Source organism: Setaria italica, chromosome VII (assembly GCF_000263155.2).
Source record: "Setaria italica strain Yugu1 chromosome VII, Setaria_italica_v2.0, whole genome shotgun sequence".
Taxonomy (NCBI): Eukaryota; Viridiplantae; Streptophyta; class Magnoliopsida; order Poales; family Poaceae; genus Setaria; species Setaria italica.
This window is the reverse complement of record NC_028456.1, coordinates 2,364,385-2,379,992: the sequence shown is the minus strand read 5'-3', so window position 1 is coordinate 2,379,992 and position 15,608 is coordinate 2,364,385. Positions and strand designations below refer to the sequence as shown.

At 47.4% G+C, this 15,608-nt stretch overlaps 1 pseudogene; it reads left to right on the top strand.

Moving 5' to 3' along the window:
* Positions 1-907: 907 nt before the first annotated feature.
* The window catches only part of LOC105914711, a 45,448-nt pseudogene continuing 30,747 nt past the window's right edge, over positions 908-15,608 (top strand).

Below are 15,608 nucleotides of genomic sequence, written 5' to 3'. Positions count from 1 at the left end.
TTCATATTATTTGGCCCAATTTGATACTTGACCCGTGAAATGAAAAGAAATTTCGAACATGTTGTTCAGGAAACACGACCACGAACGTGTGGCGGTGGTATTTTTAAATTGTAAAAAAATAAACAAAGTCTGAAAATCATGAGATTTGTCATGATGTGATGATATCATACGTGGAGGCTGTGGAAAAAAATTGAGAATGTTTTGCACATTTTGTCATGTACGATATTTGCAAACCGAAGCATTTCAGAAGAAGAATAGTAACGTTGAGAAGGATTGGATAAGATTTGGAGTCAAAATGACAGTCGAGTTTTGATTTGACTACAAAACTTTTTGTATAGTCAATAGAGAATATATATTATTTCATGTGAATTTTTGACAACTTTTTGAAACTGTTGGATAATTTTTAATTTTTTTTAAAATAGCTTTGCCGAGTGTCCTAGGTTAGACACTCGGCAAAGCAACCCTTCACCGAGTGTCACACCTTGGACACTCGGGGATTTTTTTCCCCAACCGCGCAGGACTTATAGTCCCCGACCAGCACCGCACCCGGCCCCCTCATCTTCATTCCTCCGCCACCCCCACCCGCCCCCCACCTTCCTCTCTCCGTGTCACCGCCGCCCGCCGCCGGCCCCCGCTGCCGCCCGGCTTCTGGCGCCGGCCCCCACCACCACCCTCCCTCTCCTTCCCCAGCTCCCTCCTCTCCGGCCGGATCCGCGCCGTCCTTCCTCAGCTCCCTCCCCTCCGGCTGGGCCTCTCCTTCGCCGGCTCCCTCCCCTCCAGCTGGATCTGGCCTCTTCTTCCCCGGCTCCCTCCCCTCCGGCTGGATCTGCGCCCCCTTCTTCCCCTCTGGTGCGGATCCGGCGGCCCCCAAGTCTCTCCCCTCCGGATATGGGGCGGGCCAGGGGCGATGCGGGCCAGGGGCGGCACGGGCCACGGAGCCGTCCAAGAGCTCCGGGAGATGTCGGTGGCGACTCCGGGTGGTGCCGGGGGCGGGCTTCCAGTAGCGGCGGGGGCTGGTGGCGCGGCGGTGGCGGGGGCTGGTGGCGCGGCGGCGGTGGTTTTAGTGGATGGCGGTAGGCTTCATGGCGTGGCGGCAGGAGGCAAGGGTGGCGGCCTGGTGGCAGCGGGGTTCGTGGCCTGGCAGCGGGAGGCAAGGGTGGCGGCAGCCGACGGCAGTGGTGGCGGCTGGTGGTGGCGCTAGCTTGCTTTTTTTATTTTTTACAAAAAATCATCGCCGAGTGTTTTTTTGCCACTCGGCAAAACCTTTGCCGAGTGCCCGGCGTTCGACACTCGGCAAATCCACTATTACACTCGGCAAACTGTTTGCTGAGTGTTTTTGGGCTTTCGCCGAGTGCTTCGGACACTTGGCAAACTTACTGTTTCCGGTAGTGTGAGACAAGGACAAGAGTAAGCCCAACAACAAGAAGCGGCTGCCGCCTGAGACATTGACCTTTCCGATAGTATAACCACGTTATGCACGGTCACTGGCATCAGACTTTTTTAGATAATGGAAACATGTGGCCTTTTATATCCACACGTGGATATACATAGTCAAAAAATAACAAGAGTTCGTCCCGTTTGGGAGTGGGAGGAGGATGTGTCCTAGAAATACCTTTGGGATCCCTGCACTGGAGCTCATTGTTGCAAGACTTCTCTACTACTTCGACTGGAGCCATCCAAATGGAATCACTGGTACAAAACTCGTCTTTAGTTCCGGTTGGTAGGGGCCAAATCTCCTAAAAATCCATCCAGATAAAGTAATCGAGACGAAAAGGGGGGTCTTTAGTCCTAGGTCATCCACCCGGGCTAAAGACCCCCTTTAGTCCCGGTTGGTGTTACCAACCGACTGAAAAATTTCGAAAAAATATAAAAAACCATGCACGCCTACTAGCCGCCAGCCACGCCCACCGCCCTGACGCCGCTCTGCCCTGGCCTCCGCTCTACCCCGGTCCCGGCCTCCGCGCCACTCCGCCACTTCCAGCCCACGCTGCCGCTCCGAGCCCCGCCTCACTCCAAGCTCCGCCCCGACGCCGCTCCGAGCCCCACCCCGCTCCGAGCCTTACCCCGCGCCTCCGCTTCGAGCTACACCCCGCCACCGCTCCGAGCTTTGCCTTGCGCCGCCGCTCCCTCCATGCCCTTGATCTGCTCTGCCCGCCAGCTCCGCTCCACCCGCGACAGCCGCCACCACCTGGTTCGCTACACCCGCGCACCGCCACCGGCTCCCCTGCATGCCGCCACCAGCTCCCCCGCACGCTGTCGCTCACCCTCGCCCCGCTGTCACTCCTCACTGTCAGGGAGGGCCGAGCGGAGGGGCAAGGGGAGGGCAGTAGAGGGGGAGGGGGCGGCCACCCGCGCTGCCGGAGGGAGGACGAGAAGGAAGGAGAGAAGGGGGAGGAGGAAGGAGAGAAGGAGAGGAACAGCTAGCTGCTAAGGACTTAGCGCGTGGAATATAAGGCTCGTGGAGTGGAAGAGAAATAACACTGGTGGGACGAGCGCCTTTTGTCCTAGTTTGGAATTCTAACCGGGACAAAAGACCCCCCTTTTGTCCCGGTTGGTAATTCCAACCGGGAATAAATCTTTTGTCCCGGATGGAATTCCCAACCAAGTTGTCCCGGTTGGAATTCCCAACCAGGACAAAGGGGTAGCATCGGTGGGATATTTTGGAGTTGTTACAACCGGGACTAAAAGGGGTTTTAGTCCCGGTTGGTATTTACAACCGGGACTAATCTCTCCTCCCGCGGTGGCCTTCGGGAGCATATTTTTAACTCGGGACTAAAGCTACTTTTATCACAAGTCAAATATTAATCAGGACAAAAGGGGTGGATGGAAAGTGAGTTCTCTACTAGTGAATGCGGCCTGATCAGCTCGACATGGACATGGTGGTTTGTTCAACGATGTGGAGAAAAAACCATCTGCATCTAGTTGCGTCTATGTACAAGGAAATCCCCTCAGCCTCAGGAATTTAAAGGCAGCACAGCTCACTATAGTTTGTGCTTGTTCTAATGCTGGCCAGATAAATGTTGTTGGAATTTACCGAATAAAGTTTTCTTTCTAGATATGTTACTAGGGCCATAAAAATATTATAATGTCACGAGAGATAAAGCTTTGTCTCCAGTTGTAGCTTTGTAGTGTCTTTGATGCATTATTTCTCAAAAGATGTCAGCACCTCCACCAGCATAAGGTGGGTTCTCCTAGATCTGAGCCCTTCTTTTATTCTGGGCGGACCACCAACTCAAACCTCTGTAATAAGTTGGATGCACTTACTGGTTCAACTTAAAAGCCTCAACTAATAGAAAATGTTAAAAATTCACTTCATATTTCAACACTCTTCTCGTGGAGACTCCCTCAGCCTTCAGACATTGAGTAGGGTGAACAATGATTATTTTATTTCAATTACGCTAACTAGTATTAAATCTCAACACCTATGGTCATGATACCATATTGACATAATGAACTAACCAATTCAATAAAAAACCTGGATGGAAAAAGTTGGGCAATCCACTTACTACAATAATCCATCGCGTGCCTCCACATACTGAAACTTCCTAACAAGAAGCATCATCCCCTGCACTGTCGCTAAGGGTGAATCGAGTGGAACACCTCCGATCCCCACCCCTCACCACTATCGGAGCACCTTGCCAACAGCCCGTGAGGGTGCCAAGACGCCAGCGACGGGACCTCTTCGCCTCTCTCCCTTCCTCCACTTTGGGTTTCACTCAAAGGGGTTTTCTTGAGACTCACTGGGGAGCTCAGCCAGCTCTGGTGCTCGGCGACGCGTAGATTTGCCCTCAACTGGGATGAATCTTGTGGTCCCTTGTCTGTCCCTTCCTGGATCTTCCATCGAGGAGGCATTGATGTCCTGGCTCAACGACAGGCTGCACATCAAGGGCTCGTACGCTGAGGGCTGGACAGTGCTAGTGGACGGCACCTACTCGTGTATATAGAAGAATGTAGTGCATAGAGATGATGAGAACTGTGATAGGTTTGCCTGGCTTCTCCACATAACAAAGCAAACGACTCATCATTGGGGACCCCGTTGTCTCCATGGGGCTAGGCCGTCATGGCTATCATGGAGGCTGTGGATGCGGCAAAGCTCAAAATACATTGTGCCTTACTGCTTGTGCAAGCTACTCAGGGTTCAAACAGCAAGGTGCGATATGTTGTCTATCCCATGTGAAAATGTATTGGGGTATCTAAGAAGTGATTGTCATAGTTAGTTAGTAAAGAAAAGGTAAAGTAGTACAAAAAACTTTCATTTTTCCACGGATGGTGTGTTCCACAAACCTATAACTTCAAAGAACATAGCAACGAGCAAACCCACCAGTAAGAAAATCTCATTTAGACCGCTCAAATAGGAGAATTAATGAACATACTATACTGTCCCATACATAGATGGGTACACTTATTACGTGCATGGTGACAATCATGTTGATTAGAATAAAATATAGAGAGGAACTTGTTTGAGCAACAATGTGGTGACAAGATCCTTGAGGTCATCACCAAAGATGTACGCATCCCTGCCATGGAGGTAAATGATCTCATTTGTCCTTGCCATGTTCACCACCACCTGCGCCGCTCACTATACCACAGCCCCAAATAGCCAACTACATTGTAGTCGTTATAAGTCGTTGTAGGGATGAATCACTGGTTGGTACAGAGTTGTGCCGAGCCTAACTATAAGTGGCTATAAGTGGCATCCAGATAAATCAATACCGACCAACATATTTATACCGACCAGCAGTCGGTACGCACTCTATAGAAATAACGACTAACAATCTAACAAGAACTATTGAATAAACACAGCACATATATATACATATTTTCTATATGAAATTGCCTGAAAATTAGTTTCATATTTATCTCTAGGGTTGCTTGAGATTCAAGCCGCTTTCTAGTTTATATTCAAAGTATATTCATTTTTTTACGGCTCTCACACGGAAAACACAAATCTGATAAAAATGAAAAAATAAATATGGGACATGGGGCTTAAGATATCATATAACCGAGATGAGTACGACGAGGTAGCGAATGCAACTACTCCACTTATATTTATAAGTTATTACTTATATTTTGAAACAGATGTGGAGTAGCTTTATCACTTGTCCTATGTGTAATAGTGAAAAAACTACAACCATCTATCATGAAGCATTGATTAGTTGGCTCATGAGTACGAACAATTTCCTCTTGCCATCCGGACTGGCATAAATTAATTCATTTCTCTTGGGGCCGCGGTTGAGTACACTTGATTCATGATCACACAAAGGACATGTGTATGCACATGGAGTGGGTGTCCACATATTCTAATTTATTTCTGAGGTAATGCTATAATATCACTGGTAGAGAATTGGCCTTTAGTCCCGGTTGGTAGGGTGCATATCTCTCGGATATCCATCCGGGATAAACCAACCGGGATAAAAGGGGGGTCTTTAGTCCCGGGTCTTTTCCAACCGGGACTAAAGGGTTACCCTTTAGTCCCGGCTGGATTCCAACCGGGACTAAATGGCGCCTGCATGGCACTGTCGTGGCGCCTGAATTTTTCATGCATGCATCACGTATACGTAGTACGGCGGCCCTTTTAATTTGTTAACCTTTATTAGTTGAGATTTTTTTAGAACGAAATCAACTAGTATTTAAACGAATGGGATTTGTAATTATACAATTACTATATATATATATATATATATACACAATCCTTATACACAATTCATATACACAATTCAACTAGCTTAGTACAAATCGATCATAATTAGCGCGTATTATATATACAAATAAATCAAAGTATCTGTCTACAATCTTCCTGTCGTGGTGTTGCTGATCGGAGTGTCTAATTGTCGTCCATCGTAATAAAATTCTCCTTTTGGATCTACCACCTCGTCCATTATGAATCCAATGAGACCTTCACATATTGCCGCTACTCTTTCTTCCTTCAAGAGTCCTTGTTGAATATTTAACATCTATAATTTGGAAATTTGTGAATGTTACACGAACAAATACATATAAGGAGCTAGAAAATAATTAACTAGTAATAGTTTTATTTTACATACTTTAAAGTTGTGCGGCATCATCTTCGGTCCCTTGGGTCCCATAAAACTGTGCATGTGCTCACAGATGTAGTAGCCACATAAATTATTCCCGGGTTCCTGTCTTAAGCACTTCAGTGCGGAAAAAAATAAGTTATGAAATATTCGTGTTATACAATGTAATAAATGTGCAGACTTCATACGTACCGGGAAGTCCGTGTTCCATGTAAGTTTTTCTTTGAATGGACCTTTGTGTGTCCTTATGAATTGTTTCCATGCGCTACGGATTAGAATAATGAATGATATAGTGTAACAGGGATAAAATTTAGGAAATAAACTTTTGCATAGAGATAAAGGTCCAGAATTATTACAAGCCTTGCATGTCTTGCAATTCTTGGTAGTCCACCGGATCTTTCCTTAACGAATCGAAGACAGTGACGTGGCTTCTTTCAGGCTCAATTATAATAAGGATCCAGTGGAAGCTGCGTGCGTAAAATGTTCATGCATATTAGAGCTAACTAACATGTAGAGATAAGGAAAAAGACATCCAAAGTAGACGGTATACACACACTTACTTGAAGTTGTATGGAAGTAGTATGAAATCCTTGAATGTTTGTTTGTCTAGGAAGTTGTATATTTCCGCAAAGGTTTTTTCCGGCGCTAATTGTATCTGTTGTTGGTTAACTACAGATGGATCCATGAACCCTATATGTAGGTACGCCTCTCGGCGGCATGTCTGAATTAGCATCCTACATGAAATGGAAGATGAAGTTAGTACGGTGACGCACGCCAAAATTTACATGTAGAGATAAACGGACACTTACAGAATCCAAGCGCTGATCAGAGAGACGTCCAGGGCATCATGATGGTACACTTCGTATATATCCTTGAAGTCTAGCCACAGCACTTTCTCCCCTTCATCGTGAAAATCTATCGGTTTTACCTTCATGCCGATCATCTCCCTCGAGTCGGCGGATGCCATCATGTACCATTGATGGAATGCGTACATCTTTGTTGATAGCTTCCGTACCAATGAAGGCTTTACTAGAGGTTTGCGTAGCTCATAAGGCCACTTCGGCTCAGGGGGCGGTGCAGTTGGCGTCTCAGCTTGCCCTATGCATTCATCAAGTCCGAGACCTGTTTCTTCCATGAACATCAATACATTTGCTTGTTGATCCAAGGGCATTGCTTTTACCCGTTGGGCATCTTTTTTTGATAAATGGCTGAGGTCGGGGACTGGATCGCTGGAAGATGACTTTCCTTTCCTTTTATCCTTTTCATCAGCCTTTACTAGAGCCCGTTCATAGTTTGACAAGAGTGGTATCCTTTTCTTGGCTCCTTCTTCCATCCTGATAAAAAAGTTTAAATCTCGCCGACTTACTGGCAGTGGCTCCATCTCCCTTGCTTTTTTTTCTTCGGCTTGTTTCTTGAACCACTCACTGGCCTCTCGTTGGATTTCTGCCCACTGTTCCGCATGAGACATTGCCTCAAAGCGTTCCTTACGAGTCACTTCAGGCTCCTTTGTTTTCTTCTTTCTCTGTCTTTGCTTGGGAGGCGGTGCTCGTGACTTCTTTAGTGGTGGTGCAGGTTCCTTCAAGGGGGCCGCTCTTGGTGCCGGCGACGGTGATCGGGGAGGGGTGTTGTTATTGTCGTCGTCGCTCCCAGCACCAGGATGTGGTGGAGATGGAGACCTTGATATAGATGGAAGGGACGGTCCTGGAGCAGGAGATGACGGTCTCGAGGTATGAGGAGAAGGTCGCTGCTAGGGATCTACGGGGAGCGGTCTTGAGGTCTGAGGAGATGGCTCCGTGCCGGGAATAATGATGTAGCGTTTCTTCCATAGAATGATCCCATGAAGCGCATCTGCCAATGTCTTTTCCCCGTCGCCTCCCGGGAAGTCGAGCTCTAGACCTTCATACTGGGGATCAACTATTTGCTCTACGCAGACGCTGGCGTAGCCTGTTGGAATTTCCATGCCATGACTGCTCTGCCCCGCCAGGGTTGCTAACGCACTCCCGTACGCTACCTGTACATATAGCAGAAGTAAACAAGTTGAACTCCGATCTCGAGGCCTGGATCAATTGACAAGATTGCATAAATATTATGTATATGTATACCTTAATAGTGAGGTTGCCGACCAGTGCATGCAGCTCACATGAGGTCCGTTGTGTGATGGCATCCACGGGGAACCGTTGCTCCTCCACGGGTAACCTGGGCGTCTGCGCATCGGGGACTCCTGTAGAAGCACAACTGCTCAAGAGGCGTTGAGAAGGGCTGGCGGTGTTAGGATTCGGCAATGCTCTAGATTGGGCCAACTCCGCAACTGCGTGGGCCACCCGCCGATTGATTTCATCCATCATTCTTTGTTCTAGCATCTGCCGCCAGCTCTCCTCGATCTGTTCCTTTCTTCGCTTCCGGCTTCTGTACGAGGCGTTGTCGCCTCGGAAAGCAAACTTCCACGGAACCACTCCGAACCCTCGGCAACGTCCTGGGTGCTCTGGATTACCGAGGGCCAATGTGAGCTCATCATTTTCTCGGTCCACCTTCAACCTCCCAGCCTTAGAATCTTCAATGTTCTTCATGAGATGTTCGGCCTTCTCACGTATTGTGTCATTAAAAATCAACGTCCCATCCTCTTGGCTTAGGGAGCCTCCATGAGCGTAGTACCAATTTTTTGATCGTTCGGGTCATTCAATAGTTGCAGGTACGATTCCCCGTTCGATCAGATCTTGTTCCATCTTCCTGCACTTGGGAATTGCTGAGCCATACCCACCTCGCCCCAAATGATGGTGGTAGCCCTTCTGACTAGCATTTGCTGTGTTGGTCGTGATCTTTTTCACACCTTCTTCACTCCTCTTATATTCAACAAATGCATCCCAGTGGTCCCTCAACTTTGGCCACGCATTGAAGTCTGGAGTTCGGCCCTTCTTGATGTAGTGGGTATCCAGCATCTTCTTGAATGTTTGGAATTGAGTAGCCATCTTCTTAAGCGTCCACGCTTTGACATCCTTCTCACTATATCCTTCGGGGAATGTGAAATGTCTCTTCACGTCTTCCCACAGCATATTCTTTTCTGTCTCTGGAAGGGCGTACGGATTAGTGCTTCTGCCCTTCCATTCTCTGATGCTGATAGGCACGTTGTCCCAGACGATTGCCCCGATCTGACTCACGTACTTCTTTGCTACTTTCTCGGGAGCAACCGGCCTGCCCTCTTCTGTCACTTCCGTGATGACAAGCCTCCCTTCTATCACCTTTGTATGACCTCGGGTCTTCTGCCCTTGTGTCGATCCGGAGGGCTAACAGTTCAAGATTCGTTAATTAGTACGTAGTAGTAACGGTGGCGTGAAACAATACAAGAATGGTTACATATACCTCGCCGGAACCTTCCGCCACGGCAAGTTGTTGCTGCGGCTGTTGCTCTTCATTCCCATCGGCGGACATGTTGAGGAACATGTCCGCCTGGGTGCCCTCTTCATCCGTGTATGATAGTGGAACGTTGTCGCCACTACCATCACCAGCGATTATCTGCTCCATGATATACCTTGCGGTCTCATCGTCTGCCATTTCAACCATTGATGGAAACATACATGGAATCATACACGACGGTCATAGAAATCGTCTTACTACAAATTTCTACAAAGTCCTACAAAGTCCGGAATCATGTATATAATGAAATCATAAAATAACATGAATCCTACAAAGTCCGAAATATTTATACAAATTTCTATGACTTTCTACGAATTTCTACGAATTTTGACGAATTTCTACGAATTTCTACGAATTTCTACGAATTTTGACGAATTTCTACGAATTTCTATGAATTTCTACGAATTTCTAGCAATATCCACATGCGGTGCCTAGGTTGTGACGGCGGCGATCAGGGCGGCGGAGGCGGGGACGGTTCCCGGGAACCACGGGCGGTGCCTAGGTTGTGACGGCCGCGGTCAGGGCGGCGGTACAGCGCAGGCGGGGACGGTTCCCCGGAACCAGGGGCGGTGCCTACTAGGTTGTGACGGCGGCGGTCAGGGCGGCGGTACGGCGCAGGCGGGGACGGTTCCCCGGAACCACGAGCGGTGCCTACTAGGTTGTGACGGGCGGCGGGACGGCGGCGGTCACGGCGGCGGGACGGCGGAGGGGACGGCGGAGCATCCTACGAATTTCTAACTTTATTTTCTAACTTAAAAATCTAACTTAACAAACTAACTAAAAAATCTAACTTAAAAATATAACTTAATTTTCTAACTTAACAATCAAAATTAAAAATCTATCATAAAAATATAACTTAACTTTCTAACTTAAAAAAAAGCCCTCCCGGCGCTGCCGGCCGGCGTGGCGGCGGACCTCTCGCGTGCGGGGCGGCGGGACGGCGGCGGCCGGTGCGGCGAGGACGGCAGCCGAGGCGACGACGACGACGAGACGGCGATGAGGGGTGACGAGGGGCGACGAGGATGGAGCCGGCGATGAGGATGGAGCCGGTGGCCGGAGGCGACGAGGTGGCCGGGGGCCGGGCGCGTCGACGGACGAGGAGGATCGAGGCGGGCCGGCCGGGGGGATGGAGGACGACGATGTCGGGGCGCGGTCGGCGGTGGGACGACGACAACCGGCGCAATGGGGGACGACGGCGGCGGCGGCCGGCGAGGGAGGCGGACGGGCGGCGACGGCGGAGCAGAACGCGTGGAACTTGGCGAAAATTTTGCTAAGTGTAACTGGCGGGGGGTAGAAGGGAGTACAGTGCCTTTTAAACCCCCCTTTTATCCCGGTTCGTAATGGCACCCGGGACAAAAGGGTGCCCCCGCCAGGTGGGGCTGGGAGTGTACCCTTTTATCCCGGGTGGAACCACCAACCGGGATAAAAGGGGGGGGGCTTTTATCCCGGTTGCGGTTGGCAACCGGGATAAAAGGTACGTCGGGGCGGGAGACGAAAAGTACCCTTTTATCCCGGTTGCCGTGTGGAACCGGGATAAAAGGGGGGCCTTTTGTCCCGGTTGCTGTTACCACCCGAGACAAAAGGTCTTTTTTTCTAGTTTTCTTCTCCCGCCTGTTTTTTGGAAATGGATTTTATTTTAACTTTTCACTGCATTTCAGGATGAAAAACAAAACCTTCACAGATTTTATACATGCAAAAATATATTTAATTAACGAGTAAATTGACAATAAGTATGAATTAATCATTAATTCTATACCAGTTCATTTAGCCTCTAAAATATTTATTTTACTGCATTGCTGTGATCAAGAAATTATTCAATTAAATAATTTCAATGCGCAGAAAAATCCATGTTTGTTTGTGGTTAACATTGTTCATGTTTATCTATAAAATCTTCACGTAACAAATTCAAGAACACATGAAATCATACATAGGGTAAATTACAAATTGTATCAATTAATACACAAAGGTCATGTACATTTAACGCATTACAATACAACGTTGTAAAATTTCTTCTTCACGAAAGTTCCTTGATCATGATCGCGGCGTAAGTACGGAGCCTCTTCTTTGGATAGCACGATGCTTGGATCAACTTCAACGGCGAATGGAGGCATGCCATCAAACTGATCATAATCATCTGATTGGTCTGTTTTATCCTCGACTCCCACGATTTTTCTTTTACCTGGAAGAACTACGTGGCACTTTGGCTCCCATGTCTCTTCTGGATTCCTCTTGGGTTTGCTACACATGTCCTTCACATAGAACACCTGATGCACATCATTGGCAAGTACGAATGGGTCATCACTGTATCCAGTCTTGCTCAGATCTACTATTGTCATTCCGTACTGATCTTTGGTGACGGCAGTTAGCTTCACCCAATTGCAAAGAAATAGAGGGATGTACAGCGGTTCGTATTCGAGTTCCCATATCTCCTGTATGAAACCATAATACGACTCCTTGCTATTATTTCTGTCCATGGCATCTATGCGGACACCACTATTCTGGTTCGTGCTTTTCTGGTCCTGGGCTCTCGTGTAAAATGTTAACCATTTATCTCATAGCCTTGGAATTTGACGATTGTGGTAGCAGGTCCCCTGGCTAACCAGGCAAGCTGTGGGTGAATCTCAGAGTTACCCATAAGTTGTTGGCGCAACCAGGAGGGAAAAGTTTCCATGTGATGACGGGTAAGCCAAGCATCGGATTTGGTCAGGTTTTTGGAAGCTACCATCTGCCTGTGCTGCTCGATATACGGAGACACAAAGAATGACTGTTGTAGAACAGTGTAGTGTGCCTTGTCGAACAAATCAGTATCATTGCTCAAACTTGATTTCCTTCCAAGGGTGCCCATTCCTCGGAGCCTCCCCTCGTGGCGTGAAGTTGGAACCCCAATCGAGTCAATTGAATCAATAAAATTAACACAAAACTCGATCACCTCCTCTGTTCCATATCCCTTGGCGATGCTTCCTTCTAGACGGGCACGATTAAGAACATAGTTTTTTAGGACTGCCATGAACCTCTCGAAAGGCCACATATTGTGCAGGTATACAGGTCCGAGAATACCAATCTCTTTTACTAGGTGAACCAGTAAGTGCGTCATAATATTGAAGAAGGATGGTGGAAATAACAACTCAAAACTGACAAGACATTGCACCACATCGTTCTGTAGCTTTGATAGCTTGGATGGATCGATTGCCTTCTGCGAAATCGCATTGAGAAACGCGCATAGCTTTACAAGCGGCAACCGGAAATTTTCTGGTAGAGCACCCCTCAGTGCAACCGGAAGCAACTGGGTCATCAACATGTGGCAGTCATGAGCCTTGAGATTTGTAAACTTCTTTTGTTTCATATTTATTATTCCCTTTATATTCGAGGAGTACCCAAACGGGACCTTCATACTATTCAAGCATTCAAACATGCTATCCTTCTCTGCCTTGCTGAGAGTGTAACTGGCAGGACCTAAGTAGTGCTGTCCATTATCTCTCTTTTCCGGATGTAGGTCATCTCGTTGCCCCATGGCTTTCAAGTCCTGTCGTGCTTCCAATGTATCTTTTGAGGTTCCATAAACACCCATGAAGCCTAGCACATTCACGCAAAGATTCTTCATCAGGTGCATCACGTCTATTGCATTGCGAACCTCTAGGATTTCCCAATAAGGTAGCTCCCAAAATATTGACTTTTTCTTCCACATGGGTGCATGTCCGTTATCGTCGTTCGGAACAGGTTGGCTACCAAGTCCCTTTCCAAAGACTACATTTACATCCTTCATCATCTCGAACACACGCTTTCCATTACGGTGTGCAGGTTTTTTACGATGGTCTGGCACCCCTTTGAAATGCATCCCGCTCTTTCTCAGCTGGTGGTGAGCAGGGAGAAATCGACGATGACCCATATAGACGACCTTCTTACAGTGCTTCAAGTACATGCTATCTGTGTCGTCTAAACAGTGGGTGCATGCCCGATATCCCTTATTTGTCTATCCTGAAAGGTTACTCAATGCAGGCCAATCGTTGATGGTTACGAACAACAGTGCTCGTAGATTAAAGATCTCTTGTCTATCCTCATCCCACACACGTACACCTTCTTCCTTCCAGAGCTGTAAAAGGTCATCAACCAACGGCCTTAGGTACACGTCAATGTCGTTGCCGGGTTGTTTTGGGCCTTGGATAAGCGCCGGCATCATAATGAACTTCCACTTCATGCACAGCCAAGGAGGAAGGTTGAACATACAAAGGGTCACAGGCCAAGTACTATGGCCACTACTCAACTCACCGAATGGATTGAATCCATCAGTGCTTAAACCAAACCTTATGTTCCTTGCTTCACTTTCAAAGTCTGGGAATGTTCTATCAATTGATCTCCACTGTGCCCCATCTGCGGGGTGTCTCAGCATCTCATCTTCCTTATGGTCTTCTTTGTGCCATCGCATCAACTTAGCATTCGCCTTGTTCCTGAACAAGCGCTTCAAGCGTGGTATTATAGGGAAATACCACATCACCTTCGCGGGAACTCTCTTCTTGGGAGACTACCCCTCGACATCACCAGGATCATCTCGCCTGATCTTATACCGCAGGGCTTCGCAGACGGGACAAGCATCCAATTTCTCGTATTCATCACCACGATAGAGGATACAGTCATTAGGGCATGCGTGTATCTTCTGAACATCCAATCCGAGAGGGAAAATAATCTGTTTAGCTTCATATGTTGTGGACGGTAATTCATTATTCTCGGGGAGAATCTTGTTAACAATGTTCAACATCCCCTAAAATGCCTTACCGGACACACCATTTTTTGCCTTCCATTGCACAAATTCTAGTGTCGTACCTAGTTTTTTATGGCCCTGCTGGCAACCTGGGTACAACAATTTTTGGTGATCATCTATCATGCGCTGCAACTTTGCTGCTTCCTTCTCAGTTTTGCAATCTCTGTATGCATCTTGTATCACCTGACCAAGGTCATCAGTAGGGCCATTTTCTGCAAACTCATCTTCATCAGCCTCGCCCATTGTAGTACCTGCAAAAGCTTGGCCTGCAACCCAGTCCGAAATGGTGTCATCTTCCTCCTCCTCCTCGCCATCTTCCATTACAACCCCTAGTTCACCGTGCTTGGTCCAAACCAAATAGTTAGGCATGAAACCGTATTTAAACAAGTGGTTGTGAATAGTTCCCCAGGAATCCTTTGAATACTCCTTCCTGTTATTGCATTGGAAGCATGGACAACATACGAACCCATTCTCTGGCTTGTTCGCTTTTGCCACTTCGAGAAAATAATGCAAGCCATCAATAAACGCCTTGCTCCGCCTGTCTGCATTATACATCCATTGCCGATCCATCTGCATCGTATTACGCATGAAAATGGATTACACTTGACAATGGATTACATGTGAAAATCGATTAAAGATCCAAACAACATGGTACAATACAACAACATGAAGATCCAAATACACATATTTAAATTAAAGTCCCAAACAACATGATACAATACAACAATCCATCCACTAGTTATTATCAAGGAGGACTTTAAGCATCCTTGGATGGTGAAGACAAGGTTCCGCTGACCCAACCTCATCCTTAGGTTTATTTATGCCGCCTGAAACGGTAGTACTAAGTGGACGTGAAACACCCGGGACTGAGGGTGGAGCATAACGACCACCAAAAGGAGGTTCCTGACCCGCGGCAACAGCTTCTTCATGACGTTGCTGCAAATAACGAAGCATTGCTTTTTCCAGCGTGCTCTTTTTCTTCGGCTTATGCTGAGGGCCAACTATGATTGGAACCTTGCCATAATAGGAACCACGATCGCCCCTACCATCGCCACTTCCTCCAGTAGCAGAAGCCATCTATGTACAAAAATTATTATCTTAACACTGCATAAGTTGTTCAACTTGAAGACCGTGATCATCTCGCGAGGATGTCCTCAACTGGGTGGCAACGCACTTCGTCATGAAAGAGGTTAGATGCTACGGAAAAGGGGACACGGTCACGATGTCCGTATCCACTCTTTCTCGTAGAATCGAACCTCCTTCTTGACATACGTTGCTGCTCGGCGGAAAACATCCTCGGAGAGATGAACACGGTATGCAAGTTCAACAAGTATGGATTTAAAAAACCATATTGAAGTTGATAAGATAAACCGTCTAGACAAGGTAGCATCATTTTTAAACCACTG